Consider the following 24951-nt stretch of genomic DNA (forward strand, 5'->3'; position numbering starts at 1 on the left):
CTTTTCTTCTAACTGCTCGTTTCTTTTGTGGATTTCTTGGAGTGTGAGCTGCAGGTCTTCGTGTATTTTGTCTTGTTGTTGTTTTTGTGCCTGCATTTGAGTGTTTTCACGCTTCAAGTTATTGAATTCCACCAAAATCCCTTTAACGAGCTCGGAGTTGTTTCTCGCATTTTGCTCGATCCTTTTCTGCATCTGTGAGCAGCGTTTCTCCAGTTTCTCCTTTTCTTCTTCCACTTTAGCTGCTTTGTCCTCCAGCTGATTACAAAACTCTTGAAGTTTTAGATTTTTAGACTCAAAGTCCTGGACGATACGTTTTCCTTCTTTCAGTCTTTCTTGTTGTTGCTCTTTCTGTTGAAGAAGGTCTTTATTTTGGCGCAGCGTTTCATCCAGGCTTTCTTTCAGCATTCGGTATTTTACCTGCATGCTCTTCAGGTCGTGCTGCATGTCTCTTTGTTTTTTGTCATGCTCTTCCTTCTGTTGGAGGATTTCTTTCTTTTCTTCCACAGCTTCATGGAGCTGTCTTTGGAGCAGCTGATTCATTTGGTCCATGTATTGGAGGTCCCATTCTATCTTATCAGTCATTGTTTTCTTGTCTTGGAGCTGGTTGGTCATTTCTTTTAGTTCCGCGCTCTTTTGCTTATTTTCTTTAATGAGGTGCACAATCTGCTCTCGGGCCTGAGCAAACTTTATTCCCCAGCCCTCATTAATAATTTTTATGTCCGGCTGGCGCTGTTGTCTGTCTTCCAGCTCTTTATTTTGGGCTTCCATTTGTCTACACTTGTCCTCCAGTTGAAGTTTCTCTTCTTCAATTTGTTGCATTTTTTTCTGGAGAAGGTAGTTTTCCTTCCTACTCTCCTCTAATGCCCTTTGGAAGGATGAGACGCCATTTGGGGAAATCGGCCGGCCACGCCAGGAAGGAGAGGCGGCGTAATCTTTTTGAATTGCTTGTTTGTTTCTTGGAAACATGTTGGAGTTTCTATACGATGACCTTTAAGAGCTTTCCAAATGTTTCTGTGGTGAACGTTTTGTAGGCTGCAAACACAGATGCTGCTGAAACGAACTAAAACTTGCTGTGTCTCACCCCTATTTAAGGAAAAATATCAAAGGACTTAAGATTCTTAAGATCTCCCTATGACATCATCACTCCCTAAGCCAATCAGATTGTCACAAGACATTTTGGAATGGGGTATTTTTTTTTAAACTGTTTTCAAACTTAACTTAAAATTTCAGTGTTTCCTAGTTGTGGACTATCGGTTAGTCCAGCCGATTAAGAAATTAATTGTCACAAACATCCCTAATATTATATAACAGACAACAGAAAACAAGACAAGTTTTTTTTTCTACACAATAGAGCTATAATAAAAGTTTTTTTTTAATTATCCTACTTTTTATAAAAAGGAATATTTATTAATGAATATGTATTTAATTAAAAAACTCTCATCATCTAAAGGGTTTAACAAAAAGGGGGAGCTTCCTGCTCGAAAATGAAATGCCCCCATTTTTCTGGGCGTGGGTGTTTAACTAATTAAAAAGAACAAACAAACAAACAAACATCTGTCTCCTATTTTTTTTGTGTCACACAGTAAAGAAGCATCAATATCTGATGAGAAGACATTAATTTGTTGGTGTTTGTGGTGTTTGGTGCAGTTTTCCTGTTTTCTGGGTTGTTGTTTATTTACAGTGGAGATGAATATCTCTAACAAGTTGATTTGTTCACATTTGCACGTCTTAATTTTTAAGAGGAATGTGTTTTTTGAGTTTGTACACTATATGCATGTAAGGCAACCGTTTCCTTTTTCACTATTTTTGTGTGGTGCATTTTTCTCTTTTAACAAAAGGGGAACAAAAGACATTTAAGTCGACCTGAGATGATTTGTTTAAATGTTTACATGGTCTTACTGAGGTGATGCAAAGTGAAACATGCTTTCTTTTTTTGGTAATGTGCTGGAAAAGCTTGAAAATGGACCTTGAATGTGCTTAAAAAGTGCTTGAATTTGACCCTGAAAAAGGTGTATGAACCCTGCATATATTGCAGTATTTACAGCTTATAGTAGAAATTTCATGCCAACAGCTAATCTTTTTTTTTTTCTTTTTTCTTTTTTTTTACTGGGAAATGAAATGCTGCCAATTCACAAAGCTGGTTTTCAGCTGCACTTCCTGTTGTAGACTTGTGATGTACACAGGCTCTGTTCCAGCACTCAGCATGTTCTTCCTTATTTTCTCCACCAGGGGGAGTTCCTAAACTATGACATCCTGATAGGAGTGAACCAGGGAGAGGGGCTGAAGTTTGTGGACGACAGTGAGGACAACGACGGCATCTCAGCTGCGGCCTTCGACTACACCATCTCCAACTTTGTTGACAACCTCTACGGATACCCAGAGGGTGAGGGCGCCACCTCTGTACACTGCCACTTTTCAGTTATTCCATTTTACAGCCTCCTCTCACTTAACTGCGTTTTGCAGCATCATCAGGTTTTGTCTTTTTAGGAGCCGCGTTTGTTGATTTGTTAGTTTTTTCTTTTTGCTGTATTCATTAAAACAAACGGATAATCCTCAAAATGACAAATGTGGGCAATTATCAAAGCATACATTACAGTTCTGATAGCTTGAGTTCACGTGAATTTTCAAAAGAATATGAAAACCTGTCTTTAAGTGTTTAAAACATGCGAGTAAAGAATGGAATCAGTAAAATGTGAATGAAGTGCATCAAACAAGACAAGCGTGCTAAAGAGAGCCACTCATCCACATCACGGCATGTCTGCGCCTTAACCTTTGAGGCTCTGTGGGCAGTAATGCTATCATCCCCCAGGTAGTCGGCTCCCAATCTCAGCGTCGTTGTTTCTGACAGGTCGGCCTGCGAACCCCTCACAGCCGGACCACAGTCACAGTACAGACATGTTTGGATAATGCAGTCATGCTTCCTCTCTACTGCCTGTCACTCGTTCTGTTATCTGAAAGACTTTTTATCCTCTCTAGATTTGTCACTCGCTTCCTGGCTCTTGGTTCATCTCACCAACGTGTGCTTTGGTTTCATATCTTTCGATCAGACCGATCTCTTAAAAAAATTCTCGCACTGCTGTTACTTTATTCTTAGCAGTTTTTCACTTTTATCTTTCTTCCCCTCCTGTGCTTCTTCACCAGGCAAAGACATCCTGAGCAATGTTCCCTCTAAGCTGCGCACGTGCGCAATTGCGCACTGCTGGCACGGTCTCTGCGCACAGAAAATCTGCATTGCGCACAAAAAAAATCTAACCTGAATTGAAATTAAAATTAATACTTTAACAATTCTGTTTTGCAGTGTTAGTCAGTAAGTGACTGGCTGCTCCCGTATAGGATTAGAACGATGCCACCGTATCCCATATTCCAGCCAATAATGCGATTCACATTCGTATATACGCAGCCAATCAACGTCGTTGACAGGCTATGACAGCGTCCTTATGTGCCGACACCGTAGTTTTAGCAAGCAAAGCGGCGTGGCTGATGTGGAGTGAAGTCACGTTAATGACAACGTGTACAACCATTGGAGATGTGAGCAGGACAGACGGAACAAATGACGGAAAAAGTGTGGACTTTATACCAGTTTTTAAATTGTGTTGATAGGCCACATAAAACCAGAGTTGTGATAAAAATATGCAATGTTTGGTTTTCTTCCTGAATACTACCGTTGTTTATATTTACTGCGGGAAGAAACGGTAAAAACGGCGTTTTATTAAAAAAAAAAAAAGGCTCGAAAGCACTCTCCGCCTGTGAGCAAAAACAAACCCCCACCCCCCTCTCTCTTTCCTATTGGTCGAAAAATGTACCATGTCGACCAATCAAAAAATGATATGGCAACGTGGCATCTAATTGTTAAGAAACGGGGGGAACTTTTAGGAGTGACGGTGGTGTTTTGAGATGTGAGAGATTTGAGACGTTTAGCGCAAATCTTGTGTAGTTAGTGTGTAGTGTAGCCAATAGTTTTGTTGTGTGTGTCAGAACAATGAGGCAACTGCTGAATGTTACAGGTGTTACAGGAGTGATACATCTCCTGCAGGCCTGCAGGTATCAGGCTGTTGTTCTCCTTTATCTCATAGTGGACAGAAATTATTTTTTGGAGTGGCACAAATAATTTGTGTGGCATCAAATTTGATGCAGAACAGCTGATTGTTCTGTAAATAGTTTGAAATGTTTATTTAAAAAAAAACGCATTGACTGCATTTAAAAAAAATAGCTACAAAAAACTTTGTTGTTTGCCAAACTGAGTTACTTTTTTGAGGAGTAACTATATAATTAAATTGCCCAGCATTGGTAATTATATACTATATTTTGCAGACAGAGAGTTACAGGACTCTCTCCCAGACCACAGACTCATAATACAAGTCAGAGCTTTATAAAAAAAAAAAAGAAAAAAAAAAAAAGAAAGTTGTGTTTTCGAAATTGGAGTTCAAGTTATTGTTAAGTGTTAACATACTACACAGGCCAATGGCTAGATTTTTTTTTTTACATTTTCATTGTAAGTGGGCTAAAGCAGTTTAAAAGTAGTCTAACATAAATGTAAATGCTGTAATTTGATTATTTTAATAAACTATGTAACTTGGATGGATTAGATGCTGGCGTGACCACAGTGCACACGTCTGATGTCGCTCACAGTGGTCCAAGGGACCGCTTAGAGAGTTTGTGTGTTTGCTCAGACACATGAAAAATTAGAGGGAACGTTGATCCTGAGGGAGACCATTAAGTTCATGTACACAGACTGGGCGCACAGGGACAACGGCGACATGCGGCGGAAGACTCTGTTGGCCCTGTTTACGGACCACCAGTGGGTGGCACCAGCTGTGGCCACTGCCAAACTCCATGCCGAGTTTCAGTCCCCAGTTTACTTTTACACGTTCTACCACCACTGCCAGACCGAGACGCGGCCCGAGTGGGCCGATGCCGCGCACGGGGACGAGATACCTTACGTGTTCGACGTACCGATGATCGGTGCCACGGACCTGTTCCCGTGCAACTTCTCCAAGAACGATGTGATGCTGAGCGCTGTGGTCATGACTTACTGGACTAACTTCGCAAAGACTGGGTAGGCCTCATGTCATAGTAGTGTAAACTGTACCTGTTACTGTATGTTCTCTGACAGAACTACAGGCTTATTGTCACAAAACACGGCGTGTTCAGGTAGCAGGACCCCAAAGCAGACTCAGAACACCGCAGCTCAGAACTATGTACAAGTTTTATTTAACTGAGGAATCTTTTCACAAAGCTAGGAAACGAAAAACTAAGGCTCATGCCACGGGGGGGAACGAGGAGCGTGGAGCCCAGGAGCACTGTAATCGGGACTGTGGGGAGACTGCAACAGAAAGGGGAGACACAGTTAACAGCACACAGGTTGCCAAAAAAAAATGGAAAGCTAGACTCCATAAGTTGCCGAGGCTTACAGGTAGAGCAGGACCGTGGAGCTTGGAGGGGAGAGATGCCCGGGAGGGGAATCCTTAGGGAGGGAGGCGGTCAGGCAGGAGGACAGGCAGGCCACAGGCTTCCACGCCGAATGCTGGTAACACTGGAAGGAGACTTACGGACTGGCGAGGAGAAGCCGTCAGAGCTGGCTAAAGTAGTCCTCCGGTGATTGCCGTAGATGAGACGCAGGTGGTTTGGAGGCGGCCCAGCCCGAGGGTGTGGCCACCACAGCCTCCCACGGCTCCCAGGATGCCAAACCACGGGCCGTGACACTTATCAAGCAAAGGTGTTGATTTAGCTGTAGACTTTAATGTGTTTCCAAAGTGTTTCCGTTTTGTTACAGTTCAGGTAAATTTATCTAAGTCTGTTAACACGTAACAGGACTTAAATGGCTCAGGGCTCAGTCTCTGTAACACTTTAACCAAATTAAACATAATCTCAGATTTTACATTTTTTGAAGAAGTTGAAAGAAACTAAACATCATTCAATCTGTAATCTGAGCTAAAGAGAGAGCGAGAACAATCAAATTACAGGAGAAAGAAACAAAAGTTAATGAAATGTAGCAGCGACATATAAACACAGTTGGATGATGAAGTCAGTGCATCATGGGAAGTTTCCCACTGCACACTGAGCCTATATCAGCAGCACTGTGGGTTGATTTAGGGTCGTGCGCTCCAGCTTTAACTATAGGCTCTGTCAAAAATGATCAACACAGATGTAACATGAAGAGCCTTTCAAGAACAGAGAAATTGTGGTGTGGTGATCGTGATCCCTTCAGGTCCCCTGACTGATCACTGCTAGAGAGGTACAAAGAAAAAACTATGTAATATGTAATTTATTAGCGCCTATATTAAGAATGAAATGTTTCTTGCGATGAGCTGTAAACAATTACAAAATGAATTACATTAAATTAAATTAATTAAAAAATTAAATTCTTTGATTTATTGAATTGTTTATTGTGGTAGAAATCCTACACTAAAGTGTTTCTACTGTTGTCATGTGCTTTGCTTTAACACTCTAACAGGCGATGCTACCATAGAACTGTTGCAGTAAAGTATGATAGTGGTGCAATAATAGCAGCTGCTTATTATGGGCTGAATTTGCCGGCTGATTTAGCTTAATGTCATCTTTTTTGTTTTAGTGTGAATCTGTAATTAAAATGCTTATAGCCTTCTAGTCCTCTTGAATACTTGAATCTGGGTTGCTAGTTTAATTCCCGTGTGGCTTTGAAGAATTGAACATACTGGTTCACCAAAAGCATCCAGATCCCAGAGCAGCCGGTTGGTCTTAGATAGTTTAAAGGTTGCACAGAGAATGGGCCCCCTGTCTGTATTCAGTGTATTGATGCCACATGTTACTTATAATGGAGACTGAATATAACTTTAAACTGAAACGTTTAACCTTTATGCTCCACCAGGGACCCCAACCTGCCCGTCCCTCAGGACACCAAGTTCATTCATACCAAGCCCAGCCGCTTCGAGGAGGTCATATGGACCAAGTTCAACTCGAAGGACAAGCAGTACCTTCACATCGGTTTGAAACCTCGTGTCAGAGACAACTACAGAGCTAACAAAGTGGCCTTTTGGCTGGAATTAGTCCCTCATCTTCACAGCCTGCACGACGTGCTCTTTCCCACCACTACGCGCTCCCCTGCAGGCCGTGACCCCGGCACCATGAGGCCCAGAAACAACGTTCCTCGAACCACTCGTCATCCTTACCCTACCTTCCCGTCGCTCCTCTTCCTCAACGTCCTGGCCTTCGCCGCCCTTTACTACAAGCGTGACAAGCGGCACGAGATGCGCCGGCACCGGCTGTCCCCTCAGCGGGGCGGCCCCGCCAACGACCTGGCTCACAGCCAGGAGGAGGAGATCATGTCCCTGCAGATGAAGCACTCGGAGCACGACGCTCACCACGACATGGAGCCCCTGCGGCCCCACGACATCCTGCGGCCCGCCTGCCCTCCCGACTACACCTGGCGCTGCGCCGCGCCCCCGACGACGTGCCGCTGATGACGCCAAACACCATCACCATGATCCCCAGCACCATCACCAGCATGCAGCCTCTTCACGCCTTCAACACATTCCCCTCCACCGGCCACAACAACACCCTGCCCCACCCCCACTCCACCACCAGGGTATAGTAGGGACAGGCCCGACACAGCGCCACCTAGGGACCAGGAACACTGGCTCTGCTACCGCTCTGGAAGGGAGGCCTCTAGACGTGGGCCTTCGTTCTGTCCTCTTATTCTCTTCTTTCTCCAAAAGCAACTACACCTGCTGCGTCATGTGCTGTAAAACTTGGCAGCTCCCTCCACTGGTGGCATGTGGAGGTGCAACTGAAGTGTACAGCAGCAGATGAGCAGTTTGGGGTGGGGGTGGGGTGGGTGACTCAGATCTTTCAAAGATACTGTTTTCAAAGACGGTCTGCTGTTTCCAGGCTCAAGACCTCCAACATTTGTCAAAGGGACGAATGCTCTCTCGCTCCTCGCTGTTTTCTCTTTTTTACGTTGGCGTCATCTCTTTTTCCATCTCCTGTGTGTTATGTGCACATTATGCTTCTCTTTTCTACATCCGTGTTTTATTACTGCTCTCTTCCTCTCATGTGACACGCCTCCCTCCTGCTCTTCTCTAAAAATTCCCGATCTGCTGAGCAGTTTGGAGGGGGGAGGCGTACACTAAACATATAACTATGAAAACACTGATATCTTTCATTCTACCAGCATTTTTAGGTGCCAAGTAAGTACTGCTGTGTTTCAATTCTCATCGAGGGAGAAGAAAATCGAAAGAAAAATAGAGTATCGCTATTTACCGTCAACTAACAGAGTTCTGTCATGTTCTCATGACAAAGTGCCAAACTGGCCCTCAGTCGTGATTTTCTTTCTTTCATCTTCTCTTTTTTTGTTGTTTTGTTTGAAGCATTTGTTTCATTGTTGTTTTTTATTGTGTGGAAAGAATTTTTCTGAAAATATAGATATAGAGAAATGATATTATATATAGTTCTATATAAAATGTGTACAAAGGAGAAAGTATATAAAAGGGTTTTCTCAGTGGGGGATCTATGCATGAATTATTTTTAAAGACGCGGGGAAAAGGACACTGTACCTGTCGATGCACGTTTCCCAAAATCTAAACGAGTCATATCGCTCCATGTTTGCTACTTTTGGTTTTTGGTTTTCTCCCACAGAGTAAGAGCATCGCAGGAGCTCCTGAAGTCAAACGACGCCTCCCAGCACTCATTTATTAAAACGGAGTCGATGCCAAAAGACTTAAACGTTAGAATCAAAGCAACAGCTGTGAACTCAGTCATGGTGTCATGTGCAGCCCTTCATCTCACTGTCACTACTTTTTCTTTTTAGGGTACGTGAGGTAAAGCGTCCGTCGATCTAGCTTGATTGTACAAAATTATTTTTCTACGTTCTTAACAAAACAGAGCAGAGACTGATGCTGCTCCTGTCTGACCCCTTATTTCTAGCACATGTGTATTCTGACTGACGTGTGTGTGTGTGTGTGTGTGTGTGTGTGTGTGTGTAAGAGCGGCTGTCACTGTGTGAGTGTGATATCACATCTGCATCACTCAAGCGTAGGCGGGCCTGCGTCAGACAACAATAAACAAAAAAGCAGAAAAAGGCCAACAGTAAAAACTCAGACTCCAGCATGAGCTCCTTCCTGCTGCTTAACCAAACACCTTCCTCCATATCATCACCGCTCCCTCCCTCCTCCTCTCTCCATCCTCCACCACCTTTGTTATTTAACACCAACACCCCCTCCACCCCCAAACTGATAATCAGGAAATCTCCCAAACACCTGACTTCACTGTGTCGACACTGTTCCTCACTATTTCTGACCTCAGTTCAGCTCTGCTACTATCCTCACATTAAGGGTTCATTCACCTGCCTGCAGATGATCTGTGAGCTCGTCGGTTGTAAATTAAACTCTAAGCACACTGAAGGTAACCGGGAGGCGTTCAGGGCCTGCAGTGCAGAGCTGCAACATCAAAAAAAGGGATGGGGGCTCAGATCTCCTGAACAGGGTAGAAACAACACGGTGGGTTTGTACTGTTTGTGATTCCTGCTTCGTCACTCTGGTGGAGACGACTGCAGCTCAGCAGCGCTCCCTGCTGATCCTCTGATGAAGATGTCAACAGTATGTAAACTGAGCTGATGTGCTGCTGTTTGAGCCCACATGGTAGCGTACGTCCAGTATGGGAGAACTTAGTCACCGGTGCTGTCTTTGCTTGTGCTCTAGCTTTGGCCTGTTTGATTGTTTGTTTTTTTATTTTATTACTGCCTAAAAGGGGAGGTGGGGGAAACACATGCCTGACGTCTCCTGTCAGAGGTTTTGTAAGCTCACTGGAAGGGAAACGTGCACAATGTAAATCATAAAACAACTGACTGGGGCTGTGCTGCAGGTGGATCAGTGCTGTGGACAGTAGCTGTGGAAAAGAGACTGGACAAAGACTCTCAGCCTTAAATACAGGACAAAGGATGATCCCATCATCTTTCAGCTAACAGTGTCGAGCAGAAGGACGGCCAGCTGACGCGTCCATACGAACCCTTTTGTACTCACTCCTGTGTATAAGGAGGCGGCGACGGGTTGTGTAGTTAACCTCAGCACCACACAGCTACAGCAGAGGAGAGAACACAAACGAGTCCTTTCATTCGGCTCTGTTCTTTCTCCTTGTCTGTTTTATAAGCTAACACTAGAGGGCGCCATTGTGGCACATTCAGCGCTCACTCTGAGGTCACTGGACAGAGAAGAAAATACCAACCTGGGAGTCGGGATGGAGACGAAACATCTGGAAGAAGATCAGAACTGTACATTTTTAAGTGTAAGAAAAAAATATTTGTAAATATTAAGTTTCTTGTTTATTTTATGTTTTGTTTTTTGTTTTTTTGGAGTGAATGAATGATATGCTTATTTTGTGATGACAAAGGACAACAGGTGCAGTTTGTAATGAGAAGAAAAAAATGGCCGTTAGCTTGAGGTTTCAAATGAGTTCATCCTTACCACCGATCAGTTTTGTCTTTGTTTTTTCTACATTTATTGTATTTTTGTCATAACGTTGATCGTTATCATGTGACCATCCTGTAGCAGGAAGGTCGCTGAAGTCATCTCCACTGAAGCCCCCTCACAGCAGAGGGCCAGTCATGCTGTTTATTAGGATTTGCTAGTGAGAAAAACATTTTCATCAAGTTTTAAATCGTTTCGTTGCTCTTTTCTCTGCTATTATTATAAAATCGTCGTCCTCTTTTCAAGCCTTAGCTCGCTTTTATTTTGAAATATGAGTCTTGTGATCAGAGATGAATCTGTGCTGCATGATGTGCGTAACATCAGAGCGATAAAAGCCAGCTTTGCCTTTCAGTGATTCGCAGTAAGGACATAAATGACCTAAACTGAGACTGAAAAAAAGTGCAGTCAGTTAAATGTTAGCTCACCTAACATGTAGCAGTGTTTACATGTAGCCATGTTTGACAGACTCCAGGCTTTGATACCATAAGATGCCTCATATCCTCACAGACTCATGAGATCACACAGGTGGTCTGACCTGCTCGTGTCACACTGTGCTGTCTGTCTGTCCGTTGTTTTTCTCGTGCAGTGATGTTATGTAGCAGAAAAACAGTTGGATGCTCCAAAAGTGCAGAGCGATGTGTGACGTGTGGAGAACATCAAAGTCTGTGTGTGTTCAACAGCTGTTAGAGCCACACTTTGTCCTTTCTGTGGTTTAACTGCTGGATTTATTTTACTTCAACACTCAAAAACTGTCAGCAAGGCAAAACTTCATGATTGGATGATCCCGTGTCACGTCCACAGTGTCAAACGTGCACAGAGACAGTGACACCCACAGAGAAACCCTCAGCTTGGTGTCCATTGCAAATCTGCACCTGTTGTCTTGTTTCTACTTTCTTTGTTGAACTCAGAAACTCGAGACTTGAGATGAAGAAAAATGTTAAATAATGGAATAAAAAAAAGATGATTATTAAAAAAAAGTAAAGTAAAATTATATAAATAAATGAGGTGATGATATTTCTGTTTACTTTAGAAGTTATTATACACTGTATGCTGTGATTCTGATCTGGGAAACATTAAAGACATTCATAGCCAGACTGCTGACTTTGTCTCTTCATTCAGTCGCCTATCAGAAGTGCATTGAGAAAGGATTTACCCCATCCTGATGTCTTAGCTATTTGCATATTTGCCACACTTATGTTTCAGATCATCAAACAAATTTTTATGATAGATAAAGTTGACCAAAGTTAGTATAAAATAAAGCTTTTACATGTATTGCTGGGAGGTCGGCAGCTCCCTCCACTGCTTGGCCCTCTGTGTGAAAAACAACTGGGATCCAGCTTCCCCGTGACCCTGAATTATAGAAGCGGAAGAAAATAAATAGATGGAAGGATGGATGATTGTATTTTGGGCACAAACCTTGAAGTGTGAAAAGGGTTGGCCCTCCATGGGGCCCTAAGGAAATTTTGATTTTTGGGGCCCTCTATTAGTGCCAAGAACACTGATTAATGATCACCTACTATAAATGTATTTCATTTTCTAATCTTGATGTTGTTGTAATCCACAGTGAAAAATGTCATAAAAGCAGATAACAGATTTGCAAATTTCAAGAAAACTGTTTTCATTAATATTTAAAATAATAATAATATTAAGCAGAATACCTCCCCCTGCTGGCCGCACAGAGAAACAATAGATAAAACCTGAGAGCTGCACAGTTACAGCAGTGTGTTTTACATCATTCTGTTGTCAGCCTGTTTTACACATCGGTGGTTTCTTATTGAAAAGTAAAAAGATCTGAAATCGTTGTAAATTCAGCTACTATTGTGGGCTGGGGATGATTTACACTTAACATTTTAAGTGGTATAATAATAACTGGGTACTGAATGTCATAGGCCCACTAAAAGTAACAAAATAAGCTAACATCAAATACATTTACTGTAAACACATCAGAAGTTTATTTATGTGGCAAAGAATTAGATCTACACAAAATGTTGCAGGGAAACAGAGAAGGAGCTCATATAGGTTTGAGTTTCATTCACATCTATTGTGCAGGTACAAATAACAGAGTGGAAAACTTTATATTTTTTGTTTGTAAACATTAATTTATGAAGATTATTTAACATGAGTGTAGCACAATGTAAAGGTGAAAGCAGTATTCTGACACGACAGTGCAATCAAAACACATTTTGCCACTACAATCTGTGAATAATTGTGACAACTGTCATTTTAATATTGGACAAAATAGTTGTGCAGCCCTAACCTGAAATATGCTGTTTGTTCTGAATGAAAAAAGTTAGTTATGGGTAAACATTTTAATCACATTTATAGATGCAATATGTTATGTCAGTTAAGACTAAATGTTACCACAAGTTCCCATCATCAGAGCACATTTAAAGTGTGGAGAAGTGTCCTCACAAGTGCACTCGAGGTAAAAGAGCACTGACCCTGTGAAATAAACAAGCTCTCCTCCTTTTGGGAGGTGACTCAACGCTATGGAACAGCTGGGTCTGTACATTTTTGGACACTGATACTTTTTAAAAAAAATAATCTTCCCTTTGTGCAGAGCACATGAAATTTACTGCAAAATAGAAACACTTTCATAGATTATTTTCTAAGAAGCTATTGAGTGGCACATTGCCCCATCTGCAAAATGCCTCCATGTGTAATGTAGTATAACAACCATGAGGTTTCTTTTTGTTTGTTTGTATTTTGTTTTTTTTTGGCCTGTCCCGTTTGGCTCTTTTGCCATCAGAATTATTGTCTAAAGGCGAAGAAAGAGGCCCAACGGATTTACTTTACCAAATGGACCATCCCAGCCTTGCCGTAATGGTCTATGTGATTCACCTTTTATTGTTTATTTTATTTTATTTTCACTTGTTAAATACGGGACAGACTTCACTGGGGAAAAGAAAAGGGAGAAAGAAAGAGGGGAAAAAAACAGCGGGGAAGAGGGATGGGGATAAAGTGCAAAAAACTAAAACCAACAAAATAAGCAGACAAAAAATACATATATCAATCACCTGGATCACCTGTTGAGAGACAAAAAAGAGAAAACAAGCAGAAGAAAAAAAAGAGCAACATAATAAACAACATCACAATGATATATGGGAATATAACAGTAAATACTAAATATTAAACATTATTGTGCAGCACGCAAGATCGACAGCGCACAGTGTGCTTTGAGGTAGGAGCCAAAAAGGGTGTAGTTTGTGTGTGTGATCACCCGTGTGTACACCTGTGAGCATGAGCACGCTTGTATTTAAAAGGTTCCTTCATGTAATGATCTGCTAGAGGGTGTGGGGAGCCACAGCCCCGTCCTCCAGGGCATGAAGCAGGTATGGAGGAGATCAAGACTCCAGACATCCAGAGGTCCTCAGAACACAAGAGACCAAGGAAGACCAACAGAGGGGCAGCCGCGCCACTATCCCAGAAAGAGCTGAGGGCACCCCACCCTCGAAGTGGCCCGAGCGAGCCCCAGGCTCCAGGCCCCGACAAGCAGCCACCAAGGAGTGAGCCGGTGTGTACCTGGACGCCCATCCCCGGACACAAAGAACCACCAACGCACCGATGTCTGAGGGCGTCTGCCACTGGCAGGGGAAGTGGTGGGGGGAGATAGGCCTCCATACCTTGGAGGGCCTGAGATGTCCCTAGAGAGGTTGCGTCTGATACCCAACCTGACATATAGACACAGACATACAGGCACACACAGATACAAACATCCATTCCCACTAAAAGATGGCTACGACTGTCCTAGAGCACTGGCACCACGGCAAGTAATCGCGGGAGGTGACGAAGAGCCATATGCAATCAAGACAGACCTGGGCTGGAGCATTGTTGGCAGTTCACAAAAAATGGCAACATCAGCAGAAGTGACAGGCCTGTGCCATCGCTTATCTGTTAAGGAACTTCCACCCTTGACACCAGCCACCATCATCAGAGTACTTGAGTCAGACTTCAAAGACACAGCTCCTGGAGAAAAGAGCATATCACAAGATGACATACAGTTCATGCAACTGCTAAATGAGAAAATATACCAGAATGCTGATGGGCACCTAGAGATGCCACTTCCCTTTAAGGCACGCCCTCAGCTGCCAGAAAATAAGCGTCTGGCTCTGGTACGACTTAAGCACCTGAAAGGGAAGTTTGAGAAAAATCCCAAATTTAAGGACGATTATGTAAGGTTCATGGACAATGTCTTCAAGGAAGGTGATGCTGAAAGAGCTGAAGATGATCCCAGAGAAGGAAATATGTGGTATATTCCACATCAAGGCGTCTATCACCCGAGAAAACTGGAAAAAATCAGGGTTGTGTTTGACTGCTCTGCAAAGTACAGTGGCACAGCTCTGAATGATCACTTCTTGACTGGACCCGATCTCATTAACAGTTTGACTGGAGTACTCTGCCGATTTCGCCAACACCCAATTGCAATCATCTGTGATGTGGAGAAGATGTTTCACAGATTTCATGTAAACAGAGAAGACAGAAATTACTTGCGATTCCTGTGGTGGGAAAATGGTGAAACAAACACAGAGCCAAAAGAATATCGCATGAAAGTCCATCTTTTCAGGGCCGCATCCTCACAAGGCTGTGCAAGTTATGCAATGAAGTATCTTGCGAGCCAAAATGAAAGGGAACATCCCACAGCAGCCAACTTCATCAGATGTAGTTTCTATGTTGATGATGGGCTAATCAGTGTAAAAACTGTGAATGCAGCCATTGAACTAGTGAGAGATGTGCGGAAGGTGTGTGCAAAGGCAAGACTACGGCTCCAAAAGTTCATATCCAACAACAGAGAAGTCCTGGAGTCAATTCCAGATAGTGAACGAGCTAGTGGAGCCTAGGATGTGGACATCAGTCATCATGAACTCCCAGTTCAGACTGTGTTGGGAGTAAGGTGGAGTGTAAGCAGTGACACCTTCTCCTTTAAAGTTGCCCTGGAGGAGAAACCAGTAACACGACGGGGAATTCTGTCCATTATAGCCTCTGTATTTGACCCATTAGGCTTCTTGGCTCCTTTCCTTCTAATAGGAAAGAAAATTCTACAGGAAATGTGTCTAAAGAGCATTGGATGGGATGAGCCACTGCCTGGTGAATTGAAGCCACAATGGGAGAGTTGGGTCACTGATCTGAAGAACCTGCAGAGACTCCAAATCCCAAGATGCTTTGTACCTGAAAGCCTTGGGAAAGTCCAGAGAATAGAACTCCACCACTTTTCAGATGCGAGCAATCGCGGGTATGGTCAGTGCTCATATGTTCGGGTGATGAGTGAAGACAGAGTGCATTGCTCCTTAGTCATGGGCAAAGCAAGAGTTGCACCCACGAGAGTTGTAACCATACCAAGGCTGGAATTAACAGCAGCAGTGGTGTCCGGAGCAGTCAGCAGAATGCTAAAAGAGGAACTGGAGCTCAAAATTGACCAAGAGTATTTCTGGACTGATTCACAGGTGGTTTTGGGCTACATTAATAACGAAGCCCGCAGATTTCACGTTTTTGCTGCTAATAGAGTGCAAAGAATCAGAGAAGCAACTGATCCAGCACAGTGGCACTATGTTGACACCAATCAAAATCCAGCGGATCACGCTTCCAGAGGCCTCACAGTAGCGGAACTGATCAGTTCAAATTGGCTCATTGGACCTCATTTCCTGTGGGAAAGAGAGTTTGTCACACCAGACTCAACTCCAGACCTTCTGGTAGGTGATCCAGAGGTCAAAACGACACAAATACTACAAACAAAGGTAGTAGAGGACAGGAACTTCTTGGAGAGACTCAAAAGGTTCTCAAAATGGCATACAGCAGTAATGTAGTTGCTAGGATCCAGCAACTAGCCAAAAGAGCCAATGCAACAAAGGGTATAAATGTGGAAGACAGGAGAAAAGCAAGTCATGTGCTTATAAAATTAGCACAAGAAGATGCTTTCAAGGAGGAAATACAAACACTCAGCCATGGTAAATTACCACAGAACCATCCTTTGTTCCAACTTGACCCAATATTGCAAGACTGTGTTCTCAGGGTAGGAGGGCGGTTAAGGAAGGCTTCCTTACCGCTTGACTTGAGGCATCCAATAATCCTACCCAAACATGGCATAATTACACACCTGATTTTAGATCAGTGCCATGAGAAAACCCAGCATCAAGGCAGAGGACAGACACTTAATGAGCTGAGAGCAAATGGCTTCTGGGTTGTTGGTGGGAGCAAAGTGGTGGCTAATCACATTAAGCAATGTGTTACATGCAGGAGAGCTCGCAGGCCAACAGAAACACAAAGGATGGCTGATTTACTGGCCGCTCGTGTTGACCCCTCACCACCATTTTCCTATTGCGGGATGGATTGCTTTGGACCTTTCCATACTAAGCAAAACCGCAAGGACTATAAGAGGTACGGTCTTATATTCTCTTGTTTGTCCTCTAGATCAATCCACATAGAAATGTTGGAAGATCTCACGACAGATGCCTTCATAAATGCTTTACGGTGTTTTATAGCTATTCGTGGAGCCATCAGACAAATCAGATCTGATCAAGGAACAAACTTTGTTGGGGCAAAAAATGAACTGACAGAGGCCTTAAAGGAAGTAGATAAGGACAGACTGTCTGCTTACCTGGCCAGGAAACAGTGTGACTTTGTTATGAATGTGCCTGACGCCAGTCACATGGGAGGTGTTTGGGAACGGCAGATAAGGACAGTCAGGGGTGTCTTAACCAAGGTCCTTTCACAGAGTGCTGGAAGATTAGATGATGCTTCTTTGAGAACATTTTTCTATGAAGCCATGTCGATTGTTAATAGCCATCCTCTCACCACCGACAGCATCAGTGATCCCAAAGGCTTAGAGCCACTCACCCCAAACCATTTACTCACCATGAAAACCTCTGTACGACCGCCTCCACCTGCAAAATTTGTGCCAGAAGATCTGTATGCCAGGAAAAGGTGGCGCAGAGTTCAATATTTGGCAGAGCAATTCTGGAGTAGGTGGAGGAATGAGTACCTCTCAAACATCACACTAAGACAACGCTTGCACTCTCCAAGACGAAATGTGAGAATAGGCGACATTGTCATTGTGAAAGAAGACGGAATCCCTCGCAGTGAATGGAAGCTTGGGAGAGTACTGGATGTTTGCAAAGATGAAGATGGTCTGGTTCGGAAAGCCAGAATACAACTAGGAAGTAGAAAACTAGCGAAAGAGGGTGAAAAGCTCAATAAACCATCCACTCTTGAACGCCCTATACATAAATTAGTGGTCCTAATAGAAAGTAACTAGAATGTTCCAGTGGAACTTCTGTAAATGTGTATGGGACGGTTAAAGTATTAGGATTGACTTGCAAGTTTGTCACAATTAAGTACTGTTTGGTTCTGTAAATTCCTAGATTTATTCAAATTATTTACATTTCATAAATCATAGTAATTTGGTGGGAGTGTAACTGTCCCTGAGACAGTTAAAATAAAGTTGTTTATTTCATGTTTCTGTGATAGATTCATGCTTAATTTAGTTCATTTATTTATAAGATAAGATGATAAAAGTGTAACATTAATTAAAAAACATGTCTAAAATATGTGATTACAAAATATGGGTTTGTTAAATATGTAAAGTGCTGTAATGTTTGTATGAGGTAGAGTTTGTAATTGTCACATGACCAGAGTTTGGTTGAGAGCACAACCATGGCATGGTGGAGCTAGCATGGATACATGGCTACAGATGCATCTACAGCCTCAACGTTAATGTCATTCTGCATGTGGTCCAAGAGGCGCACACGGTATGGTTTCATTTATATTGTTTGTATAATGTTGCATACGTGTTCTACACTGGTAATAAGAGGACATTTTTGTGATATGCATTATTGTGCATTTTTTCTGTTCTGCTTGCACAAGACTGTTTATGGACACTGGTATGAGAGACTGACAAGCTCAAAACATTTATGTTGTAAACTTTGTGTTTCTTCAGTTTTCACGGTGTCTGAAGACAATAAGAGTGAGATAGAGAGAGAAATAAATTTACGAAGACATCAGTATGATGCGTGGCCATTCTTTGTTGGACCCCTGTAGTTACACCCACCCTCATGCTCTCATATGCAATTACTCAACACTCACCCAACGTGGAGACAGATATAAAGAGACACTGTACACTAGGGCTGCACGATTTTGCATAAAATGAGAATCACGATTTTTTTGCTTAGAATTGAGATCACGATTCTCTCACGATTTTCTTTTCCAATATAAATATTTATTGCACTTATTAACTGCACATCAACTTCGTAACAGTTGAGACTGAACATAAAAACAATAAATAAACATAAAAACAATAAATGCCTCACATTTTGTCGTTGCCGCAAAATGTTGTACTGCTTGAAATTCCGTCTCCACCGTTGCTCGACACTGCGTGTATAGAGCAGGTAGTGCAACAATAGAAAAATAGCTGCGGGGCGGCACTGTGCAGCGTTTGTCTAGGGTGTTGATCATTTTCCTAAATCCCTCGTTTTCCACAGTGTTGATGGGAGCCATATCTTTGGTCAGGTGATAAGTGATAGCCTCCGTAATTTCTTTGTGCCTGCGGGAGTTCAACGTGTATAGGGAAGCGCTGTACAAGGTTCCCGTTATTGATGTTTGGGTGGTTGACCGGGATGGATTTTCTCCTGTCACTTCCTCGTCATCCCTGACGTGCTCTCCGTTGTTTTTCCTGCCAATTTGAGCATCACACGGCACAGCTTCTGTATCACGTGGTATAAGGCTCCGCCCTTGTCATTTGTTGAGCAGGAAGAGTGAGCGCTTGTTTTCATGCAGATTACGTCCTGGATCAAAATGCGGTACAATTGTTGTCGTCTTTTTTTTTTTTTTTTTAATCGTTGTAATTTGGAAATGAGATCGCACATAAGTATGAATCGAGATCGCAATTTTCTAATGATTAATCGTGCCGCCCTAATCGGCACATAAAGGCTTTTGTTCTGTCTTGCAGGGGCTCCAAACACAATCACACTCCCCAAGCGTACTCTAAGCCCCAGGTCTAGGTACCCTTGCCCCTGGAGGGGGAAACTGCACCCAGACCCAGGTAGTGTTACCCTTTTCCCTGGGGTGGAGAGAAGCATACTGCCCCGACTCGGCAGCAGCAGGGAGGCCCCACATTCCAGACCCCAATCGGACGGCCAATTCCTCCTCCTAGCCCCCCCGCTCCAACAGGCAGCAGAGAACGGTCGTGTGAGAAGACTCCAAACCTCCCTCCACCCGCTCATATGTAGTGTTGATGCATGTGTGTTCTAAGGTGCATTTAAAACCCAGGAGGGCATGGAGCTACCTGCCAGAGAGCAGCAGGTAAGCGCATAGCCCCTCCTGATAGCCCTCAATGTCTACATGTATTTAGAATTGAGAGGTGGGCAACGACGCCAGGGGTGAGGTTGTACACCCTGATGGTCTTTTGGATTCCGTGTAGCGTGCCCACTCCCAAGATCCTATATGTATGTGTTATGAGAGTGTGAGTAATGTGAATGTCTAAGTTGTGAGATAAAATTGAGGCACAGGCAGCCAGAAGGGGACAGAGAGGGGGATGCCTCCTCTGCACCCTGGTGACACACCTTTACCCCAAGGCCCTGCATGTGTGGGTGATTGTGGTGGAGCGGGAGGTTGATGTTCCGATTATTAAATCCAGAGATCTACAACACTCCTCTGTGTTTGATGGTGTACTTTTGCATTGTATCCATAGCTCGCAGCACTTTTTTCAGATGTTTATTATTTTGCTTAATCTCTTAAAATCCAGTGTCACTGTTGAGCCATCGTGTCAGTCCTCTCAGTCCAAAATGAAATCTTAAGTTTTGGAGAAATTGACTGTGTAGCGTGAGGCTAAAACAAAACTCAAGCGCTCAAGCAAAGGGAGTGATCCCTGTAAGCTGTTCTACCAAAGTAGATGTGTGAGATGTGTGAGTGTTTCTTCAATTTTCAGATAAGATTTAGCACCTCTGCCAAAGATAGCTGCAGACAGCTGTGGGCACACTGGGGTTGTTATTAGTAATTTCCTCCAGTTAGTCAGGTAGTACAGTCAAAGGCGTAGATTTGGTTTTGATTCAACCACCGAACCCTGCCCGGTTGTTCCTTTTTTTCCTTTTTGTCTTTGCTTCTTGATAAAAAAAAAAAAAAAGAGAGAAATATATTTGCCTACATATGCTATTCTACATGCTTTTAAACCATTTAAAATTACAATTCATAGTTTTATATGTGAATTATATAACGTTAAATTACCATTAAACAAATGACTGACTAAGTATTTTAGACTTTAGTTGACTTCAGCCATATTCCATATAAATCAGGTATCTTACAAAAATTAAAAAAAAGCTTCAAATACAGTCATGACAATAAAAGAATATGACTTTAAGGACTTAACAACATTACTTCAGTTACAGTACACCAACATCTCTTATACATCAGCACTAAGGGAACACTGAATGACCTGGTAGTTTTTGTCCATAAAACTACTCACCTAAGATTACCACAAAGTAAAAGATCTCTCAGCAAAATTATGCAACAGTTTAGGCACACTATTGCCCCGATCAGATCAGTGAGCTGGGATTTTTTTATTCTAAACATGAACTACTGTTACAGCAACAGACATGGACTACTGGTGCCCCACACAACAACTCAATGTCCACTATGTGAAGCAGCCAAACACATGCCTCCTCTCGTTAACTGAGATAAATTGCTGGCATATTTGTTTTACATCTATACCGTCCAGTCTCTCCTGGTGGACATGGCATACAGCAGCATTGTCTAATCTCATTTGAGTCATTGTTAACCTTAGCCATCTTTTTAGTCTTCTGAGAGCACTGAAGCTTCTTTCAGCCTCAGCCGGAGATACTGGGATGACTAAAAGGAGCCTGACAATTGTCATGATAATAAATACTAGTTAATCTATAGCACCAAATCATCAGTCAGTCACCTGTGACCTTGCCTCTTCACCTCTGTCCAAGCTACAACATGGCAGAGGCAGCTCTGTCACCTGATAAATAACAGTGAGACATTCCACATACATGCAGTCACACATGTGCTTCAAATACAGTAATGAACCACCAAGTCATCAACCAATTCCACCTGTGATCTTGTATCACCATTGCTCTCTGTGCTTTGTGTTGGTTCTTCTGTCACCTGACAAATAGGACATACATGATAATAAGAATAAAACGGGGAGCTGCTTCAGTGTTTCTGTCAATTTGTGCAGATCTTGACTCATCATGATGAGTCAGTAATGTTTGTAGGGTGAGTGCATTTTTAAAACAATTTGTGCAAACTGCACTACAAGGTGGAATATTTGCAAAATCATGACTACCTCATGATATATTGTCTCAAAAATTAACCCTATGAATATGTCAGTACCACTGGGATGAAATTATTGTGTCACCAACATTTTAACGTTAGACATATAATTTTAACGGCCTCTGTAAACTAATATCCTGGCTTGCTCGAGGCTGCCGTTTTCTCTGACAGTTTCAATCAAAATTAGAAATGCTACTCTGGGAGACTGAGATAACTAATAGTGCTGCCTGTTGTGCAGATAGTTTCCAAAACACGTTATTCATGGTTACATACAATTTTAGACTGATGTGTGCCAAAGCCTAGCATAGCCTGTAACGTTATTATGACGGACACATTTTATGAGTGAACTTGACTTTAACTGACTTACAGGTTTCTTTGAAAAATACTTTTTTGCTGCCATCCTCCTCTCCTCCTCGCAGTGCAGGGTTGCCACTGCTAAAACTAAACAGAGCTCCCTGAAAGGCACAGCCAATCACATTGGCCATATTTGTCACATGAGGTAGGACTCCAGTAGAGAACGTAATTTAACTCTTTGTGCACCGCTGGGTGAAAGAGACGTTGACAGATCGTTTTTTCTTTCTGTCAGTTTTGTTTTTCTTTACTCGAAGAGATCAAATTATTGGTGGGGACAATTCAATAATCGCTGGATATCGGTGGGGACATGTCCCTTCCGTCCATGCCAAATCTACACCCTTGAGTACAGTTAAAGTCAAAGGTTTTAACAGTGGCACCACTTGCAACACTAAACTTTTATTTATTTGCAAACAAACGTTTTGAAACTTGTGACATTCTGTGAAAAACAAAGTAACGTAGTGCATGAAGAACAAATTTTGTGACACATAAGTGCTGATGTCTAAACACAATTCATTACATCTCCACTCATTTTTATAAAAGAAGTGACTGTCTTTCATATTCCCTGACACTGACCTAATTATATTATATTTCATGCTCAGCTACAAATTTTACTTCACTGGCACACACACATCACACATCCTACCATTTGTCTGTGATTTTTGTTGCTCAAATAGCTGTTTAGTCAAATAATATATATATATTTTTTTAATGTAATTGAGCAGTTGTCCTGTCTGTTCCCTGGTTGTTTGAGAAATGCTCAATGCATTTTTTTCACTCTAAACCAGACAGACCATTTTAGGAATTGCCAGTCATGCTGCTATCCAGAGGAACAATGAAATAAAATATCCCTCTACACTGACGATATAATATTATATATAACAAAACCCAATTCTACAACATCATACCTAAAAAGAGTGTGTGAATTCAAATGGTCTAAAGAGGGTATTAAATACTTTGGAACTTTCATTTCCATACCCTCGGACCACTTGTTTGACAAAAATTATAATAAAATTATTCAGCGTATCAGCAATGATTTAGAGCAGTGGTCTATTGTCCCCCTGTCTCTGTTAGGTCGAGTTGAATATATCCGTATGAATGTTCTGCCCAGGCTACTCTATTTATTTCAGATGATGCCAGTTGAAATCCCAAAGACAATGTTTGATAAGCTGAATGAAAGAATTTCTAACTTCATGTGGGCTAAACAGCAGCCTAGAATTAGACTCAAAACCCTGCAGCTGCCCAAAATAAAGGGGGGCATTAATGTACCTCATTTTAAATATTACTACTGGGCTGCACAAATAAAACCTTTGCTGACATGGTTGCAAAATGATAGACATACTCTGGCTCAAAATAGAAAAAAGTAAATGTCCCAAAACACTGGAAACACTACCTTTCGTTGAAAAACCCGTAAAAGAAATGGCAACCTGGACAAAAACACATTAAAAAGTTTGAATAAAATTCAGTCAGCACTGGGACTACCAAAGTATCTTTCTTTACTATCAAGCACAGGATCTATGAAAACCTTTTCCTCTAATAACTCAGATACTGGGTTTAAAACGTGGGCACATAATGTACTGAAATATGTACAACAACTATTGGAACAATGGAACTTTAAGACATTTGAACATCTGAAGAATGAATTTAATCTCCTCAGGACAGATTTTTATAGATCTCTACAACTAAGGTCCTTCTTGACGGCACTCAAAAGCTGGGGAAACATTGCCAACCCCACACCTAATGAAGAATTTCTAAAAAGTAAACAAATCAGAAAAAGAGACAAGAAGACTATTAGTAAAATCTATAACGCAGGCTCATCAATGATTAAGCATAATTCCCTGAGGATGAGGGAAAGATGGGAGGCAGAAATAAATGAAAGAAATACCTGATGACACCTGGTGGGAAATATGTACTGAAGCACAGCAAACCACTAGTTCAAACACATGGAGAGTTTAAATGGAACAATATCACCAGATTCTACAGAACACCAGAAATAACTGCTAAGATGGGTCCAACACATCTGAGTTCATGCTGGAGGAACTGTGGGACACACTCTGCCAACCATACTCATATATTGTGGCTCTGCCCTAAACTCTGTGTATTCTGGAGGCAGATATTTGATGCTCTCAAAGACGTTTTCCAAGGTAAATATTCCCTTAAGTCCTACAGTAGCAGTGTTGGGAAGGATTGCAGAACATATTGACTGCAAAGCCACAACTTACCTTCTAAAATATATTACTCACTGTAGCCCTAAAATGCATAACTACCAGATGGTTAAAACCACATATAATATATGGATCCAGAGAGTGTGTGATATCTGCCTGATGGAACAAATTACATACTCAGACTACAGAAACCTGTCTTTGAGAAACGGTGGGGACCCATGTTACCTTTACTATCACAATGAAGAACACCACCTAATTTTAAGAGCTCTCTCTCTACACACACATACACACACACATACACACACACTTATCTATGGACAGCACAGGAATAAGGAGACCAAAAGACTGCCTCACATAAGGCCAAAGAGTGCTCATGTATACTTTTCCTTTATATGTATATATGGTTGCTTTCTGTAACATGCTGCTGCTGGACATTCATGGCTGCTTTGTGTAGTTTTAATGTGAGTATATGTTTGTACATACAGGTACAGTTGAATAGAGGAAGTGTAGGATGTGTCACTGCTGATTAAAAATAAATAAAAATTGAGTTAAAAAAAATTCATACCTGTTTGGACAGCAGGAGGTGTAGTTTCCCTGAATTTGTTTTCCTGAATTTCTCTGTATTTTTTTCTCACTAAGAATTCAGGAGGCAGCATCAAATATGAAGTAAATTCACAGCTTGTTTTTTTTAATTGTATAAATTATCCTTTTATATA

The 24951-nt window shown here is 42.1% G+C and overlaps 1 pseudogene; it reads left to right on the forward strand.

The window, feature by feature from the left end:
• Window positions 1–983: 983 nt before the first annotated feature.
• LOC134624103 (neuroligin-2-like) lies at window positions 984–8931 on the forward strand (annotated as a pseudogene).
• Window positions 8932–24951: the final 16020 nt, after the last annotated feature.

This window comes from Pelmatolapia mariae, linkage group LG3_W, assembly GCF_036321145.2.
Source record: "Pelmatolapia mariae isolate MD_Pm_ZW linkage group LG3_W, Pm_UMD_F_2, whole genome shotgun sequence".
Lineage (NCBI taxonomy): Eukaryota > Metazoa > Chordata > Actinopteri > Cichliformes > Cichlidae > Pelmatolapia > Pelmatolapia mariae.